The 20113-nt window shown below is 38.0% G+C and overlaps 1 pseudogene; it reads left to right on the top strand.

Annotated features, from left to right (window-relative positions):
* Positions 1 to 20113, top strand: part of LOC127648087 (acid-sensing ion channel 2-like) — a 220689-nt pseudogene that overhangs the window by 159445 nt on the left and 41131 nt on the right.

The following is a 20113-nucleotide window of genomic DNA, read 5'->3' as shown; positions in this document are numbered from 1 at the left end:
TAGTTTTGAGTTGAAGAGAGTCCTTCTCATCTGTCTGCAAAGAACACAAGCCTAGAGGACTTTTACTTTTTTGGTCTTAACATACACACACAATAATAAATCTGGCAATTTTAAAAAATTTACACAGTAAAGGTTCAAACAATCATAACTTACACGGTTTCAGGAGCCAGTATGTTGTATGGCTATGAAATGAAATAAAGCAATAAGCATTTCAGGAATATTAATTGCAGCAGCAATTAGAGGGTTTCAGCCTTGGAGGCTTAATTCACATGAAAATTCTGGAGGAATTGTTTTCTGTGCAAGAGGTTGTGGATTCAAACCTTAGTTGACTTCCTCTTTTTTCATACATATGTTAATGACAACTGTTTGTCTGGGTATGTATATCAGGAACACATTTTATATTGTGATTTTACTGGAATGGACAGAGGGCCACAAATGACTGATAGAGAAGTCGAATGCATGTCTGTGCCAATTAGGGGTGTGCAGTGAAGTCATTATCTGTATGTATCCGGATGTGGCTGTGGCTTAACCCGGAAGTGCATCCAAACTAATTTTAAAATTTAACTCTTAAACGTTTAGGCTATAGTTTCTGTATATAAAGTATGCCTCAGATAGGCATACTTTAAAATATAAAAATATTATTACTATTATTATCATTATTATTATTTAATTATATTATTGATATATTATTTCTTTTTTCTCACCAGATGAAGCTGAAAATGGAGGCTACATAAACTGTGGAATATGTTACAGATCAGACATTTAATTTACATTTACATTTATGCATTTGGCAGATGCTTTTATCCAAAGCAACTTACAGTGCACTTATTACAGGGACAATCCCCCCGTAGCAACCTGGAGTTAAGTGCCTTGCTCAAGGCTTTAGCCCACTACGCCACCACCACTCCTTTTTCCTATTTCAAGCAGGCATTTCAAGACGTGGAAAATGTGTATGATATAGTTAATACTCTTGAGTCTTGACAAGCTTAGATTTATAAGAAACACACAATTAACAGAGACTGTCTGCAAACGGAGAAAATGTGGCCTTCCGATCTGAACTTGAAATCACACCGTGCACATTTTAATATTGGCTTCACAGACTCATTTGTAATTTTCGATATGTTTATTTAAAATATCACTTTATACCTGTGCTCCTTGGATGATCATTCTTCCAAAAAAAATTCTGTTATACGGATGAATCCGTTATTTGTTTTTAAATCATTATTCGTGCCATTCTGAATAAGGTATTCGGCTTTGGGCACATCCCTAGTGCCAATCACAGTTTTATGTACTGACAGGTGAGTTAATTGCATATTTGTATGGGGGCCAAGATTAAAAACGTAATGATCTAGGATCCTCTATGATTTGCAATACATTTTCAGGCATGCAGGCACAATAACTTGTTAAAGTAAGAAATAGAAAATCTAAATTAGTCATAATAGTCTCTCCTAGATTTCTGCCTTGTCCACTCTTGTTTGCTTATTTTCTGCCTCTGTGCGACATTCAAATACCTGTGTAAATAACCGTCAGTCATTAAACTTTAGGCCTGTAGACCTTATTCACGCTAGCGCCATCTTTGATTTTTAATGGGAATGACAACGAGGCTGTGAGGGATAGACTTACAGTCTCTTCAATGGCACGAACGGTATAAAGTTGTATAAAGCTCCTAGATTACATATCATTTTCCATAACTCGTTGTCTCGAGTACTTCGTATACTGAATGTTCTTGGACAGATATTTTATCAATGTTTTGTCTGTGGAATTATCTAAAAAAACACTTTAAACTGCAGTACAGCCCATTGTAGAGATGTAAGTCTATCCCTCACAGCTTCGTTGTCATTCCCATTAAAAAACAAAGATGGCACAAGCGTGTATAAGGTCTATATACAGTATTTTGCTCCACGTACAGCTCATGTTTCACCTTCGCAATGTAAAACTGGATGGCTTTTCTGTATGGAGAAAAGAAAATTACACTATTTCAATTCATGACAAATTATTCTCTGCCCGGATGAATCCAATCGATTGTCTGGATCTGAACTATGGTCTGCTAATCAATGACCTCTGGCTTTCGGACAAATCCCAAGACTTTGCACTTCTCTATCAAGTTCAGTAAGATAATGTATTTGCCCACAGCATCCCTGTCAATGAAAGTAAAACACCACAAAACAGATTGAACAGGTCTGATTTATGCATTATAAATAAGTCAGTAAAGGAAATGGAGAAACATAGTTAACCGGGTTTATTCATACATTTAGGTGTAATGAATGCTCACACTGTTGTTTTCTATCTAGCTGGCAGATTTATGTGCAGGGGTTATGGCATCACACAGTGAGATCTGAGTAGAAGCCAAGGACTGCTGAGATTAACAAATACTCAGGGATAGAGGATATGTTATACACCTCAGGCATGGAGGAAATTATACAAACTAGAGCATTCAGATAAAAAAATAAAAAATTAAAAAATCCTTAGATATAAAATCCTTTTTCTTCTACAATGTAGACAGAAATAAATCCTTACATATTAAAAATGAATCATGCCACATTACTATAATTAACCATGTGTAATTACAGCTTTACAGAACAAGTAAATATTAATTATATGTTGTTCTGTAGTATTACACTGTCAATATTATGTATATACACTGTAACATGAATACAAATATAAAGTGTTTCCCAACGTCTAATTTTCTCAGCTTTTTATTTTATTTTTTATTTTTTATTTATTTATTTATATTTATTTATTTGTTTATTGTGCCACTTTTATAGATATAAACTGTTCTTTTTATATTTTGGGTCCACTTGTGTCACTCAAAAGTCTTGATCTTTTATCTGCTACTGGAAATTAATACCCATCATATACTTTGGTACTTTTGATATGAGACACATGAATGCACCCGCACACGCACAGCACTGACAATATTGACAGCTCACAGTGTGTGTGCTGCTGATTGGAGCAGCTGTCACTGTGTGTTTCCATCAGTGCTCTGGCATCGGGAATGAAAGTGGAAGGTGGGGGGTCTTTGTGGTTGTGCTCTCCTGTTATAGATGCCTGTTAAGATGCCTGTGAGCCTGCAGGAGTCCTGATGACTAAATGGGGCCTCTCTCTTCCTGTGAGAACAGAAGAGTCAGGGGTCGAAAAATCAACATGTCCCTTGCAACCATTATCACATTCTAGCAAGACAGGGCTAATCAAACAAAATAACAGATATTAAATGTTTAAGTGTCCTGTGAGTCATATAGCAATGAATTTGTTCTGATTTCCTGACTCTGTGTCCTTTTCTGTTTTTTTTTAGCCTTTATAAGATACTTTGAGATTGTGTTGATAGTATGTTTGTTGTGAGCTTGTTTTACACAGAGTGACCAGACATGGTCAAAATGCATTTTGGTTCACCACATGGCATTTGATTGAAATTTTGGAAGAGCTTAAATTCCAAAAAGGTTGTAGATTTCCAATCTGGTCTATTGTTCAAAGCAAATCAATTAATAAAAATAAAAACATTGGGCTGATCCAGCTAATGCACATTCACTTTCTCGAGTTATCATAAATGTTATTGGATCTTTTACCTGTAAAGCCTGAATTCCTTTTCTGTTAAATATATTTTCTGTTTTGATAAGGTTGCAGACATTAAAGAAAAAAAAAATCATCTGTTGCATCAAAGTGCAAATTCATCTGTCACATGATAGAAGCTAGCCAGCATAAGCTAACATGGACAGGTTGTATAACCAAAAAAATATATATATATATTTAATAAATAAATGTCAATGTTTGACTTTAAAGACATTTTGTGTTATCTTTTGCATGATAAACATTTTTGGTCCTATGTGGGGTAACTGCTTGATGTCCAATTTAAATCTGGTTCCTGAAGCCAAATCATTTGAGAACCACTGCTCTTGAACACAACTTATAGATACGCAAATGTCTTTATTTAAGAGCTCCTGCTTAACTTATCCTTAGTATTCTTTAATTGACAGCAAATCTAATATTTCTATCTCTCTCTCTCTCTTTTCCTCTGTCTTAGAAGAGACAGCATTTGAAGCAGGAGTGCGGGTGCAGATCCACAGTCAGGCGGAGCCTCCCTTTGTGCATGAGTTGGGTTTTGGAGTTGCCCCGGGTTTCAAACATTCGTGGCTACCCAGGAGCAAAGAGTGAGTAAGCTTTGACCTAAAGAGTTTTACCTTTGCTGGTTCGGTATGTTTTTAAAAGAAAACAACCATCAGATAAAAACATCTGGAAAAGCCCTTACTTAAACATGCTACAGTATACCTGATATCAACATTCAGTTAAACAGAAAATGTACTTGGTCTGCTAAATTAATACAAGTGAATTAATAAATGTACTGTATCATGTGAAGCATGCAAATCTGAAGTTCATTTAACACAGGTACCTTGCTAAAATAACCGAGCATTGCATTTGAAACATTATGTTTGTGGTGAAAAAAAATTCAAATATATTTTGGAGCTACAGTGTGCTGACTCTAATGACTTGTGTGCTTTATCAATATGCAGTGACACTGATGTAGTGAGCAATGTATGTCTGAAATCAAAGAGCCTAATTTCTACAAAATGACATCACAAGTGGTCATAGGAGACATGGTAGAGACCAGGTAGAAATGTTTATCTGTCTCACCTGTCCGCTTCTGATTGAATCACCCGAGATGGATGATAATACCAGGTTTAAATCAGGCTTCAATGATATGATCCAAATCCATGTCTATGCTCCTCATTGTTCTACATTTATATTCAGATTTATGTGCAAAATGTATATTTGTCAGCCTCCTCTGTGTGCTCTATATTAAGCCTTTTAAATGAGATTTAAATGAATCATCACAGTTGTGGTTTATGCCTCTGCATGTGTGGTAAGCTAGGTGAGAGTCTGTGTATAAGTGTACCCTTTATTAAATTGCTAAAGCCTTTTGACTTAACCCTGTGAGGGCCATGGTTGTAATATTACAACAATTATTTTGAGCTATCCTAAAAAAACATCTTTAAGTTATTTTCTTTTTCAGACCACGTTTAAATAATCAATGGTTCATTTTGGTCCATCTCTGAATCTCATTGGCCATTAAAATTATAAAGGTGCTGGACCATTTGACCCGAAGCTCACTCAACCTGCAAACTTTCTCTGAGCAACATAGCTGTTTTTTACTGGATTGAATAGCTCAAGATTCAAGTAAGTAAAATGCCTTAAATATTTTTTGTGATTATTACAGTGTGTACAACGTGTAAATAGTTAGCTACTGTGACATTTGTTTAAAAAAAATATTTTCAGCTTGTTATATTTGTGTTGTTATTTTAACACTGGTTGAGTCAGATAGCATTTTTTTCATGGGTGGGGGGGCACATTGCACTTCTCACTTGTGCCCAAAAGGAAAACTAATACTAATAGATATATTATGTCTTCTAAATGCGTTTTCTTTGTTAACATTTTGAATTTAGACCTGAACTAAATAAATTACTACATTCTAGTTGTAAAAAATTACATTGAACTGGCCCTGGGCTTTGTTTTTAGTCAGAAACAGTTGGGCGGAAACAGGTTCTGGATGTTTTTGAATGTTTTAGAGAATAGTTGTAGCATAATTCTGGGGCTTGAAGGAATGTGTGTTTTCATTGTAAAACTTTTTAGTTTAGGCCAGTCAGTAAATAATTTCTGGTTGCAGTATTTGAAATTGTATTTTGTCACTAACAAAATTACATTGAACTGGCCCTGGGCTTTGTTTGTGTGTCAGAAACAGGTTATGGATTTATTTAGGTGCATTTAAATGAATGATTTAGGTGATGGATGTTGCATTGTCCAGTGACAGGTGGGAATATTCGAAATGGTTCTGAATGTTTTAGCTGAGGGCTGTTGCATTGGAATGAATGTTCTGGAATGATTTAGGTGATGGTTGTTGCATTTTCATGGGCCAGTTGGGAATACATGTGAATATTCTAAATGGTTCTGAATGTACTGGAATGTTTTAGCAGATGGCAGTTGTTCTGGAATTAATTAGGTGATGGCTGTTGCATTGGAATTAATGCTCTGGAATTATTTAGGAGTGAATCATTTAATTTTTTATGAATATTGTTTGAATCGTTTTTAAATAATTACTACTTTTCCAATTTAAAAATTCAAGGAAAGGACCTGTGTATAGTGTGAAGGATGTTCTTGCTATCATCCAAAATGGAGAGAGTGACTTTGAGTTGGATTCAGATGACAGTGATGCAAGTGATAGAGAAACACATGAAGATGCCAGTGAAGTGGATAAACAATACCAACAACCCAATGAATGCTCCGACTGCCCAGATGATGATTATGAGGACATTGAAAAGGGATTATGTCAGCCCCAATACTGATTTTTCTGGTTCATTTGTCACCAATGGTGATGTTTCCATTCACACACCACTGGGTTACTTCCAGGGGTTCATGTCAGAAGACATGCTTCAGGCTCTGACAAACAAGTACAGCTTTCAAAAGACTGGAAGATCTGTTAACAACAATAAAAAATAAATCGAGATGATTGGAATATTCTTGAAGATGTGCCTAGTTCAAATGTCTGGAGTCAGTATGTATTGGGAGACAGCCCTTCGGTACAACCAAGTTTCAGATGTGATGTCACACAACAGATTATTTGTGCCAGAGACAGAAAAGATAGACAAACTGTGGAAAATAAGACCTTTGCTCAACTCATTCAGATAGAAGTGTCCGCAGGTTGTACCGGAAGAACACAACTCTGTGGATGAGATGACAATCCCTTTCAATGGGAAATTCAGTGGCATAAAGCAGTATCTGCAAGGGTTCAAATTATGGGTGAGCAGTGGAATCTCTGACATGGTCTGTGATTTTGAGGAGTACCAAGGCAGTGTCAATGGACATCGAGCCAATTCTGAACTTTGATTGTCAGGGGATGTTGTGATGATTCTTGCTTCCATGCTTCCAAAAGCGCAGAACTACAAAATCTATGCAGACAACTATTTCACCTGCATCCCATTGGTAGTTCAGCTCATTCATTGTGGAATTCATTATGTGGGAACAGACAGACAGGTACGCCTACCCAACTGTAACCTTGCAGATGAGAACAGCTTAAAGAAAAGTGGGAGAGGAAGCTTTGACTTCAGAATCGAGGAGAACAACAACATCTGTGCTGTCAAATGGTTTGATAACGGGGCTGTGACACTTGTGTCATCCTTTGCTGGTCCAGAACCTGTGCAGAAAATTAAACGCTGGGACAAAGCCACCAAAACCTACATTGAAGTTGAGATGCCTTACATTATGTCAACTTACAACAAATTAATGGGAGGTGTGGATTTATTGAATTAATTTGCTGCCAAATATAAGTTTTGCATAAAATCGAAACTGTGGTACCTGTACATCTTCTGTCACACCATTATTCTCGCTGTGATCAACTCCTGGCTCCTCTACAAGCGAGACAGCAAAGCGCTCAAGATTTTGCCAAAAAGATGCTGAACAGGAGACAGTTTCAGGCAGAACTAGCATATTCTCTTATCCTGGTGAGAATGGATTTCTGCTATTTACTGTTTGTAATTATGTTTAATATTTCATAAACAATTCATAAAAAATATGACTGTTGGTTGATTATTATTCATGATATATACAGTTATGGGGCTACATAAGCAATCAACTGTGCAAACAAACACTTAGTGGTTCTGTATATTTGTTCAGACAATGTAAGTACAAATACACTATTTCTGCTGCCCTCCCTGACCACTGTTGTAATATTACAACATTAAAAAATGACTAAAACTTAAAAACTGCATGAAAGGCCTCTTACAACAACATTTGAAAGCTAAACATTTTTTTTGCTAATTTATTAAAAGATATTTGGCCTTCACAGAGTTAAATATTGAGCGTGACTGCTTACACCTTATGTTAGTATTAGATATTGAAGGGTTTTGCTGGTTCTTTTTTTTTGTCTTGGTGCTGTAAGGCAGGGCCGGCCCTGACCAATTTGGTGCCCTAGGCAAGATTTTAGCTGGTGCCCCTTGCATCACAGCCAATTCCACCACTGATCATTGTGTACAAACTATCATTCTATTTTGAGTACATTAGCCAGCTTCTTTTGATTTTTTCTCCATTTTCTAAGACTCAAAATATTCTTGCTGACACCTTCTCCCATCTTTTTTGTTTTGGAAACATGAAACATGAATATGGTCATCTGAGAACAAAATGTTTTCTTACGTTATCATATAAAACAGATTGCCAGTCAGCAGTGTCTGTTGGTGCAGCCTTTTTGTTGATGCATGATGTTGTGCTGCGGCTGTGCTAAGGTAGAGGGGACAGATGCAGTTGATGGTGCATTGCTGGGCTGTGCTGAGGTAGAGAAGGTGTCTGCAGGTGGCCCAGGATTTGCAGGGGTGGGATTCAAATATTACGGGGAATGTCAGGGAATGAAAACCAGCTGGACCGACTGGGGGTGAAGCCTCCACTCTCTGCTGAGTATGCCTTGTCACGACAGTGCGTCCGCTGCCGTGTTGAGGTGGTCTGGGATGTGAGTGGTGCACAGCAATCTGAGCTGCTGCTGGCTCGTACGCTACCGTCGCGGAGCGGTCTGAACAGATTAAGACATGCTTGCCTTGAATTAGCTGAAGGAACCTCCATAGGGCAAGAAATACAGCAAACAAATCTAGGCAGTTGATGTGCCAATGTAGCAGGGGCCCTTTCCAGGAGCCAACAGCTGGGTGCCCATTGTACATGCGCCCCAACCCTGTTTGGAATTGTTTGTGGTGACCAGAACACGTCAGTACACCTGCTGTAAGGGGACTTCTGTCCGCAGAAAACAGAGGTCTGTCCAGGGTCTGAAAGTCTGGCGGCAGGCGGGGGTGATGAACACACGGTGCGTGCCGCGGCGCCATGCCAATCTCGGGACTCGAGTCTGGAGCCAGTGCTGAAGCGGTCACATATGCATCAATCCCAGCGGCGTGACCGCCACGGAGGATGCCATATGACCCAGGAGCCTCTTGAACAGTTTTAGAGGAACCGCCTGTGCCTGGCTTGAATAAGATGAGGCATTTCAGCACTGACTGTGCACGCTCGTTGGTGAGGTGCGCTATCATTGAGACTGAGTCTAACTCAATGCCGAGAAAAGAGATGCCCTGAACCGGGGTGAGCTTGCTCTTTTCCCAGTTGACCTGAAGCCCTAGGTGACTGAGGTGCATGAGCACCTGGTCCCTGTGGGCATCTAGTAACTCTCAGGAGTGGGCCAGGATGAGCCAGTCATAGAGGTAGTTCAGTATGTGGATGCCTACTTCCCTTAGCGGTACAAGGGCTGCCTCTGCGACCTTCCAGAAGACGTGAGGGGACAGGGACATGCCGAAGGGGAGGACCTTGTACTGATAAGCCTGGCCGACAAACGCGAACTATAGAAAGGGATAGAAGTACGTGTCCTTCAGGTCTACCACTGCGAACCTATCTTGATGCCGGACACAAGTTTAGATGTGTCGTTGCGTGAGCATTTTGAACGGGAGTTTGTGCAAGCCCCAGTTGAAAACTTGTAAGTCCAGGATCGGTCAGAAGCCGGCGCCTTTCTTGGGTACAATGAAGTAAGGGCTGTAGAAGCCCTTCTTCATCTCAGCTGGAGGGACAGGCTCTATCGCGTCTTTGAGTAGGAGGGTCGCGATCTCCGCATGCAGGGTGTTGGCGTCTTCGCCGTGCACCGAGGAAAAGAGGACGCTGCCGAAAGGGGGCGGGGGTTTGGCGAACTGGATTGCATAGCCGAGTCGGATGGTCCTGGCCAACCAGCGCGACGGGTTGGGAAGTGAAAGCCACGCATCCAAGCTCTGTGCGAAGGGCACTAAGGGGACGATCGTTTTTGACATACCCGGCGGGGCTTGGCAGCGGAGCGGAGCAGGCAATGTGGTGTTGGGAGGCAAAAGCACGTCCCAAGGCTCTGGTGCTGAGAGAAGACTTGAATCTTTGAGTGCCTTGGCCTGGTGAACTGGCAGGAGGGCCATGGCATGCAAGGCAGAAGCGGCCTGTCTAGTGGAGCTGTAGGCTTGGGAGGTCAGTGACGACGTCATCCTACATCCCACCAGGTGGCGGCGTTCTCGGGACACAGGTGAATCGCAGTAGTACCCGTGGGCCGCCGTGAGAGCGGATGAGCGAGGGGGTCGGTTGCGGGCAGTAAAAGGTGCCCTCCACGACCTCGTCAGCTCATCATGCACCTCCGGGAAGAAAGGAATTGGGGGGGGGGCTGTGAGTTGCCCGGACCTTAATGGACAGACTCATTTCCCTGCAATGAGTGGAACATGCAAATTCTGTCTGCCAATTTCTCATTGGCCTTTTCTCAAGTTCAGAGATGCACGAGGCTCTCAAGAGAGACCCCTAGTTTCGCTTCTTCGACACAACGTTGAAGTGAGCGACAGACAGGAACAGGAGTATGTGGTTGTTATATTACATTATATTAATAAAAAGCTGCTGATGGTGAAACAGAATACAATAATAGCACTTAAGCCACATTGAAGCCTAAACACAAATAGCAATGCTAGGAGTAATTACTCCTAGCATTCATGCACAAAACATGCATTCAATGAGCACTTCTCTAGTATGCTGTTTGATATAATGCATATAATTATATATAATAATAATATTATATAACAATCAACAATGAAAATACAATGGCTTACAACTAATAATTACAAAAGGGGATGGAAAAAAGGAATATAATATTTATATTATAGGTTAGGTTATTCCCCAAACAACACATGAATAGTCTTTCCAACATTCCGTAATGGGAGTTTCACTGTTCATGCACACATCTTCGGTTAGTGTAATGAATTTAAGGTAAAAGTAACTGACATTAACTCTAGCTAGCTATTTAAATTAGTAAATGCTACTAGTATTGCCCAAAGTAAGCTAACTAGTAGTAACACTGATCCAAGGGTAACTACTATTCAACATTACCTCTGTTCTTATCCCATTTTTGTTCATCTTCAATTCTTCTTCTTCTTTTTCTTCTCTGGGCACCAGAGGGCTTTGTTGCTTTTGACATGTTTGAAGAAGGCTACTGATGCTAATTTATCTTGTTCAGTGACAGTGTCACTTCAGATAACTGAACACGCCCATCCCCCACGATCATGTAATCTAACTATGGGGGTGGGGGGTTGCTGCACCAGGCCGGGGTGATGCTGAAGGCATCAGAATATATAAGCTATGATGTTATGTTGTTGTGGGGGCTTTTCACTTTTTTGTAATAGTTTGAATTAATAGTATTAAAATACTAAATACTAAAATCACTCACTCATTTGGGCGCCCCCTATGGGTGGATGTTGCGCCGCTAGCATTTGCCTATTCTGCCTATGCCATGGGCTGGCCCTGCTGTAAGGCTTTAAAGCATTAGGTCACCCAAAAATGACATTCTTTCTTCTGCAGAACATAAATAAAGGTTTTTAGAAGGATGTCTCAGCTCTGTAGATCCATATAATGCAAGTGAATTGGTCACACATTTCTGAAGCTTCTAAAAGCACATAAAGCTACCATTAAAGTAATCCATATGACTCAAGTGGATTAATTAATGTCTTCTGAAGCTAAATGCTTGGTGTGTGTGTGTTTTACTAAAAATTCACAAAGGTCGAATACACACTGCTTATTGATAGCATATTCTGTTGAATTGTTATTCATATAAATACTTATTATTATTATTATTATTATTATTATTATTATTATTAATTACCTATTTTTAATGACCAAAAATACAATATTTAGCTAACATTTTTAACATAATATTTTGTGTCCCTGTAACTGAAATATTCATATATATTTTTAATGTTTGCAATGCTAGCATTTGTTGTACAGGTGCTATTATCAAAAGCAAGTATAATTTACATGATTGTGTTTGCAAGTGTTTGCTATGCCTTTATAATTACATTTATGAACATCAGGTCTTTTGGCAAGCACTAAATGGTGTTGGTTTCATTCAGCTATTGATAGCCCAGAGTTGTACAGAATCAGAATAATATAGAGATTATTGACACAAACAAACTTTAATGATGAAAATAAGCAGCCTTGCTCATTATTTTTTATTTTTTTTTACTTAAGTGTATTTGCTTTGTCATGGCAACCCTGTAATATGTGTTTAAAGCTTTAATAGATGATATAAATCCAGCTGGTGGAATATTTATGGTGTTTCTGTCAGAGCATTTATAGCCTATGCCTGCATGTGCCCCTGGTGTTATCTGAGAGTGTGAGGGAGGTATCCGGTTATCTGCTCAATGTCCAGGTTAGGGAGGCCATCGGCAATACTCTCAGGGCTACCTTTTTCTGTCTCCTGCTCTCTTTCCTTTTGTTTCCTATGCCTTTCATCTGCTGCATAACTTCTCTGAAAATAACATTGCATCACTTTTTCCTACCAAACAGTCAGTTTGGCTTAAGGTGTTGTTCAGTGTTTTGATCATTCCAGCCAAAGGGATAGGACAGGCAGCAGAAATTATGAAAATTTTAATTAATAGAGCAAAATTACTCCTGGGTTTAATCCACTTGTGAAAATGCCTGTATGTTTCATTATGAAATTGCACTATAAGCATAACAAGTTGAGCAAATAGTTAAAATGTACATGAATTTCAGAACATTTTTGTATTTGTGCAACTTTGTGCATAACCTGATGATCCATGTTATCCAAGCATTGTTTGAAAATGTTCCAAAGACAATAGAGACAAAGAAACATGACCTTTTGTACAACAGCTTACATATTTAATTTCACCATTAGCCTAGTTGATTAGTGACTTAGAAATAGTGCAACATCTTAAATATTTCAAATAAATTTTACTGTATAATATCTACAGCTGTGGCTCATTTGATAGGGCGGGTCGGCCACTTATCATAATGTTGGCGTTTTTATTCCTGGCCCACGTGAGTCCACATGCCGAAGTGTCCTTGGGCAAGATACTGAACCCCAAGTTGCTCCCAATAGCAGGCTAGCACCTTGCATGGCAGCTCTGCTGTCATTGGTGTATGAGTGTGAGTGTGAGTGTGTGTGTGTGTGTGTGTGTGTGTGTGTGTGTGTGTGTGAGCGTGTATTTATCACTTTGTGGGGACCAAATGTCCCCATAAGGATAGTAAAACCCGAAATTTTTGACCTTGTGGGGACATTTTGTCGGTCCCCATGAGGAAAACAGCTTATAAATCATACTAAATTATGTTTTTTGAAAATGTAAAAATGCAGAAAGTTTTCTGTGAGGGTTAGGTTTAGGGGTAGGGTTAGGTTTAGGGGATAGAATATAAAGTTTGTACAGTATAAAAACCATTATGTCTATGGAAAGTCCCTATAAAACATGGAAACACAACATGTGTGTGTGTGTGTGTGTGTGTGTGTGTGTGTGTGTGTGTGTGTGTGTGTGTGTGTGTGTGTGTGTGTGTGTGATTGGGACTCAGTGTAAAGCGCTTTGGTAAACGTAAGGTTAAAAAAGGTGCTATATAAATACAGACCATTTACCATTACACCCCCCACACACACACACACACACACCGTCCCATAAAAAGGAGCATAAATTCCTCTACATTTAGAAAGAGCATAGATTCATGAAATATCCTCTGACCTGGAAGGTGCATCTCCTACTAATTATCATTAGCCCTGATGTTCTTTATAGCCAGGGGCCGCAATGACTCACTGACACAGTGTAGCAAGAAAGCCATAGACCCAGGGAGAAAGACAACAAACAAGGTGAATAAGCCCATTTTCTGGGGGGTTTTATGCAATGGGGTTTTCATTTGGTTGAAGAGTCTTGAGCTCGCAAACTGGATCTGAATAACGTTCTTCTCAGAACTGTCTTTTCATCCCACTTTTTGCTTGTCTTATTAGAGCACCCTGTAAATGAAGTATTGGCTAATTAAGACCTAAAAAACCCTGAAACATTCAGCTGTGGAATATTTTTCCACTCCCTCATGTTTATCTGAACACTCATTTCTTCATTTGAGGGCTTCTCTGGCAGGCCCGCTCCAAGGGCAACTCCTGCCACTGTGCCTGTAAATATGCAAAATTAGATAATCTTATAGTATTTTGGCTAGTATTTAAAGATTCAAAGATTAAAAAAATAAATAATTAAAGAATAATTTCCAGCATTAATGACAGAACTTCTGCCAGAATCGCAGCACTCTAAAAGTGACTACGATATACTGTATTTATCAATCCTAGTTTTGTTGATATGAAATAAAGGTTTTTGAATTCTTCATCATTATTACATAAAACTACTGCATAATTAAGGGTTAGGAATAATAACACTAACCCTAACACACACACACAAACACACACCAAAGTCCTTTATTTATTTATTTATTTATTTATTTATTTGGGCATGGGAAGGCAGGAGGCTTTGTCTTTATTTTGAAGAAACTGCAGAGTATTTACCTGAAAGATTCATTTTCTTATCTGCACTGTTCAGTGCAGCCTGATCTAATGAACATTGTGACTCTCTAGGCAACATTTCTGCAAAACAAAATAGTGTGCTGTATTACACTTTTCGCTGTAGATTCCCAGTAAAATGTCCAGCGAGGGGAACCAGAAGTGACCTAAATGGAGTAGTAATCTGACACGGATTTTAAGGTGATTTTCTTTTCTTTTTTTTTTACGAGTACAACGTACCTCCCTAACCTAAACAGTTTAACCTAAACATAACCAATAGTATCTTAAAAGCAAATCAGAGGTAAACAAAACAGACATCCTTTCCCAAAACCAACACTTAAACCAACAATGATTTCAGACCATGTGATGCGATAAGCTGTTTTTAATCCTTTATATTTTACAAAGAGTGTTACTCGTTTTACTTTGGAATTGACTCTAGCACTAAGTGCTAAGAATAACATAAATTTCCATAAATGTAACTGCTACTGTGTGTGATTTGGGACACAAACTTGTATTTCAGAGTAAGGAATTTTTAGTGGTCAGTCATAAGACTGCCTTTTTAATCAGTCAAGAAAGAAACAGATCTAGGCTCATGCATGGTTAATAAAAACTCAGATTATGTCAGAAGGTTGAATATCAAGCCAGCCCTGCCTGCTCTCCACTATCACAACAAGCTGAGTGTGATAATAGGTAGTGTAATTAGACTTTATGAGGCTTCACACACACACACACACACACACACACACACACACACACACACACACATTCAGGCTGAAAGGGAAGGTCAGTCTGAAGGATGGAACCCTGAAATCTACAATCTCACTGTTTAACCATTAATTAACAATGAAAGGAAATGGGACATCAGCATTTTCAACAACTCAATCGACTGTTTGAATTAAGCTCTCACTGTACAACAGTTTAATACTCAAGAAGTTAATATATAGTAACCTGCATTTTAAAATCAGTATGCCTTGTTATTTTGTCTAGATTTACTCTGCAAATAAAATATTTCCAAAGGAATGCACAGCAGGATCAATGGTTGCTCCTTTGAACTGTTAAACACGCAGGCCGACAGCCTGTCTGAAATACTGTGAACACAAACAAGTGAGTGATACAAACATTTAAGCATCCTAACGCTGTTATACTTGACATCAAACATGATCACACTGAAAGTTGACATGTTGTTACAGAATGTTCTGCCACCCTGATATTGACCACATTCTGCAGAATTAATGACAAGCTCCATCTAAAATCAGACATCTTTGTATTATTTCAAATGTGTTTATATTTTCCTTTGGTGATAATGACACGTGTAAGTTATCACATCTGCATATTCAATGATGAGTGTGATTCAGAGCTGGCATTTTTATTTAAATATTACACTTTTACTCCACTGATGGTTTAGTTTAGATTTGTGGTTTGGGTTAGGGGTAGAGTTAACAAAATATACCTTCCTGCTGATTATTACATCATTTGTAACAACAACATCACTTAATGTTCATCCGAAGACTGAAGCTTATATGTGCCCATACATTCAACAACACTTCCATATTTAGCCACTGGGGGCTGTTGTTCAAATTTTGGTAAGCTTAGACCAATTTCAGCCGAAGAACTTTTGACCAACTGCTGCCGTTTTCACAGATTTTAATAATTTATTTCTATAACATGCCAGGTATTTACACTTTTCAGAGCTGTATTTGCTAACCTTTGATGCTCTTTGTAAAATACACAAATTGTTTTCCTTAATATAATTTGAGCAATGCCTAATTAAAGAATTGTTGTCATGCAGTTCAAAGAGAGTCTAGAGGTTGCTACTAGTTGGAGAATTGCAAATGAAGCAGTTTTCATTTAGATTATTTTAAAGAAATACATTTGTTGCAGGAGGCTTTTGCCAATGTTTTTCATCTGATAGCTTTGATTTTATTTGTGTACCACCTCTGCCAAATTTAATTTGTATGTCACATATCTTTTTCTGATCAGTAGCCATGTGATATCAGCTCTTGAATCTGTTCCTGTGATGCTCAGTGGTTTCAGACACAGTTGGACAGAGATTATGTTCCCTCTTATCCTCTTAAAGTCAGCTCATTATTCATATTTGGCTCCTTTAATATTATGCCTACATTTCCCCTGTTGAGATTGAATAAAGCTGGCCTGCATGGAACCGTGGGTACAGTATGCTTAGAGTTGAGGATGTGGGCAACCTATTGTTTTCAAGCAGATGGGCTCCTCCTCTTTTCCAACTGGCATTTCATGTGCCATATTTCTCCCTCTGGTTATTTACTCTCTCTCTCTCGCCATTCTCTCTGAAATCCTTAATCTCACTCCATATTTCTCTCTCCGTGACATTCACACCTGTCACTCCCTCCCTCCACCCTCCCTTAATGTCTGCTGCCAGGTTCTTGAAGATGATGGCTAGTTCAGGCTGTTTGTTAAGGATAATTTTTGAAGTATGAATGTGGTAGGAGTTGTTTGTAAGTAAACATTACGACCCACTCCAGCAGGATGCTTTACCGGGCAAATACCCTATTCACAGACATATTTGCTACCCATTTATTATTTTATTTTGCAACTAAAATTGTTCAGGGCTAATGGTGTATCTGGCATACTGATATTGTGAAAATTGCTCAAATTTTCTCCCTTTGCACGGCTCCATTCATATTTTGTACATATTGACTGTACATGTGAATGCCATTCATATGCTCATGAATTTGTCTAATGCAAAATATTTCTTTTTCCTCCTGTAGCTGACATACCTTCCTCCTCCGTGGGGTGAGTGTGTGTCCAGGGCCCTGGATTCAGGCTTATTCCAGGTTTACAGTGTTTCTGCCTGCCGCATAGAGTGTGAAACGCGCTACATCGTAGAGAACTGCAACTGCAGGATGGTCTACATGCCTGGTATGTCCTGACACAGTGGGAACTGAAACATTCTCTTTTCTTTGTACTTATTCACTCTGACTTCTACATTTAAATGTACAATTAAAAAAATACTTATCTATCATAAAACTAATAAGAAATCAGTGCAAAATGGGGGGTGATGGTGATAAAATTATCAAAAAACATATAAAATAATGGGGGCCTTGGTAGCTCAGCAAGTAAAGACACTGACTACCACACCTGGAGTCACAAGTACGAATCCAGGGCATGCTGAGTGACTCCAGTCTGGCTTCCTAAGCAAACAATTGGTCTGGTTACTAGGGTGGGTGAAGTCATGTTGGGTTAACATCCTCATAGTCACTTTAATGTGGTTCTCGTGATGAGTTGTGCGTGGATGCCGCAGAGAATAGTGTGAGCCTCCACACATGCTAGATCTCCGCGGTAATGCGTTCAAAAAGCCACGCGATAGATTGACTGTCTCAGACACGGAGGCAACTGAGATTTGTCCTCCGCCACCTGGACTGAGAAGAGTCACTACACCACCACGAGGACTTAGAGCACATTGGGAATTGGGCATGCCAAATTTGGGTAGAAAAGAGGAGAACCACCCCACCAAAGAAAGAACAAATATAAATTAATAGTAATTAGGGCTGTCGATTTAACGCATTAATTCAGTGAGATTCATTTTTAAAAAAATTCACGCAATTAATCGCACTTCCCCTGGACCATAATAAGGAAGAGTCCTGAGAAATGCAAGCTTGTAGTACCACCTATTTACTCCAGAGGGCAGTAAGTGAAATTTCAGCTGTATGAGCAACACGCAGTTTATACAGTGAAGAAAACACTTCAGTAGGCAGAGCAACACAAAACATGTGTTATGTTGCGTTCAAAACACTTGAAGGAGCGCAAATGGAACTAAGGGATCTCAAGATGTTTTTAAAGATTGAGTATTAAACTATATTTAACTTGAAACAGTGACCTAAACATTTTATTTTTATGATGCAACGCACCCGAGACACTACACAAGCATGTCTGACACTGGATTGAGATGGTGCAAAATTTGGAAATTATCCATAAATATTTAATAACGAATAAAGAAATTTCCTTCAAACTTATTTATAAGTACTACCTCACTAATTATTTTCTTGTAGAGAGATTTAATTGTGATGTCGATATATTCTGTACATTTTGTGGTCTGCAGGAGGAAAACATTTTTCATTTATTTTGGAGTTGTCCATACTCAAATTTGTTTGGTCTGATTTCTGCAAGATTGTTAGAGATCATATTATTCCCAGCTTTCAACTTTGTTTTGAAAATGTTTTAATCCGTTTTTGTTAGCTATGACATGTCTCTTCATAAGGAATATTATTTGATTAATGTTCTGCTTTTGTTAGCAAAGTTTAGTATTCATAAATGTAAGTATAGTGGTTATAAACCATTAGTTTTCATTTTTAATTCAGAGGTTAAGCAATATCTAAGAACAATTTCCAATTTGAGCAACATGAAACCTGTAAAGTGTATTGAAATATGTAAACAATTTGATATTTTTATTAAACTGTTTATTTATTTATTTTCCTTTTGTTGGTGTTTGTTTTAATATACCTCTTGGCTCTAAATGCAAAAGTTTTGTAAGCATTGATACATTTTTTATTTTTAAATGTCTGACGCTAGGTGTAAATTGACGGGTCCTTAAATAAGCCCTCATAATAAATCTCCAACTGATTGACAAATTCACTTGTGAAATGGATTGCTGTGAACTGTATGCCAATGATTGACTTATGATTAATAATATGGTAGTAAACAATACATTGTATTCTAAAGCCGCTTTTTGTATTGTCTTATTAATGATTAAGAATGTAATGCATTTTAATTATCTGAATATTTTTATTTATATATATATATATATATATATATAAATAATATTTAAAGATAACTATGTATAATTAAATATTGATATAAATATGTATAATCATTATATATTGAATTATTGATATATAAGGGGCTTTCTCAGCAAATATTTGTATATGCGATTAATCGCAATTAATTAATCGGGACACCATGTCATTAATTCGATTAACATTTTTCGATTGACAGCCCTAATAATAATGAACAATTTATAATTGATATGTAATTTATAATACAGTATAAATGGTTCATTTTAATCATTAATTAATGTTTGTTTAACAATAAAACAGTAGAATAGAATAATAAAATCGAATAGAAAAATATAAAATATATCAGAATCAGTAAGTCACATAGGTTGTTTTACCTGAAAAGTGGCTAGGTAGTGTTAATAAAACATTGCACTATTTGTTTGAGCATCCCTGCAAATTTTAAAAGAATTGATAATACTCTACAGCATAGATATAGACAACCAGTGAATTTAAAGATCAAAGCTGTGATTGGTTTCAAACATATTGTATATCAGAGAAGTACATCACCGCTGTTATGATGTGGTGAATTAATAAACAGAATGTGGATATGGACTCATGATTGAGAACAAAAGATTTACAGCTTTATATTTTATGACAATTCATGTTTGTACAGTCCATCATGAAATCAAGAGGGACCAATGTTCCCGTCCTCTCTTTGTAAATCACTGTCAAAGGCATTTAACTTCAATTTAAACACATTCAAGAAGTACACATTTACATACTTTCCCAAAACGTGTCAGCATGGAATCGTGTGCAATGATAGCATGATGCCTTGTGGCATTTGTGGTTTGGAGTTGGCAGTCATTCAAAACCAGGCCGAACTGCATTCAGAAAGGTCAGAATATAGAGATGAATACAGTTTTATATGGGTCAAAGGTGTTTGGAACAAGCCCTCGAACAGTAAAAACAAACTTACAGAAGTTATGAGTGGACTTGACATACTGTACAATTTGAGAATCTTTTTAAAATGGCCTTT

Source organism: Xyrauchen texanus, chromosome 8 (genome assembly GCF_025860055.1).
Source record: "Xyrauchen texanus isolate HMW12.3.18 chromosome 8, RBS_HiC_50CHRs, whole genome shotgun sequence".
NCBI classification, from domain to species: Eukaryota; Metazoa; Chordata; class Actinopteri; order Cypriniformes; family Catostomidae; genus Xyrauchen; species Xyrauchen texanus.
This window is presented reverse-complemented; position numbering and strand designations above follow the sequence as displayed.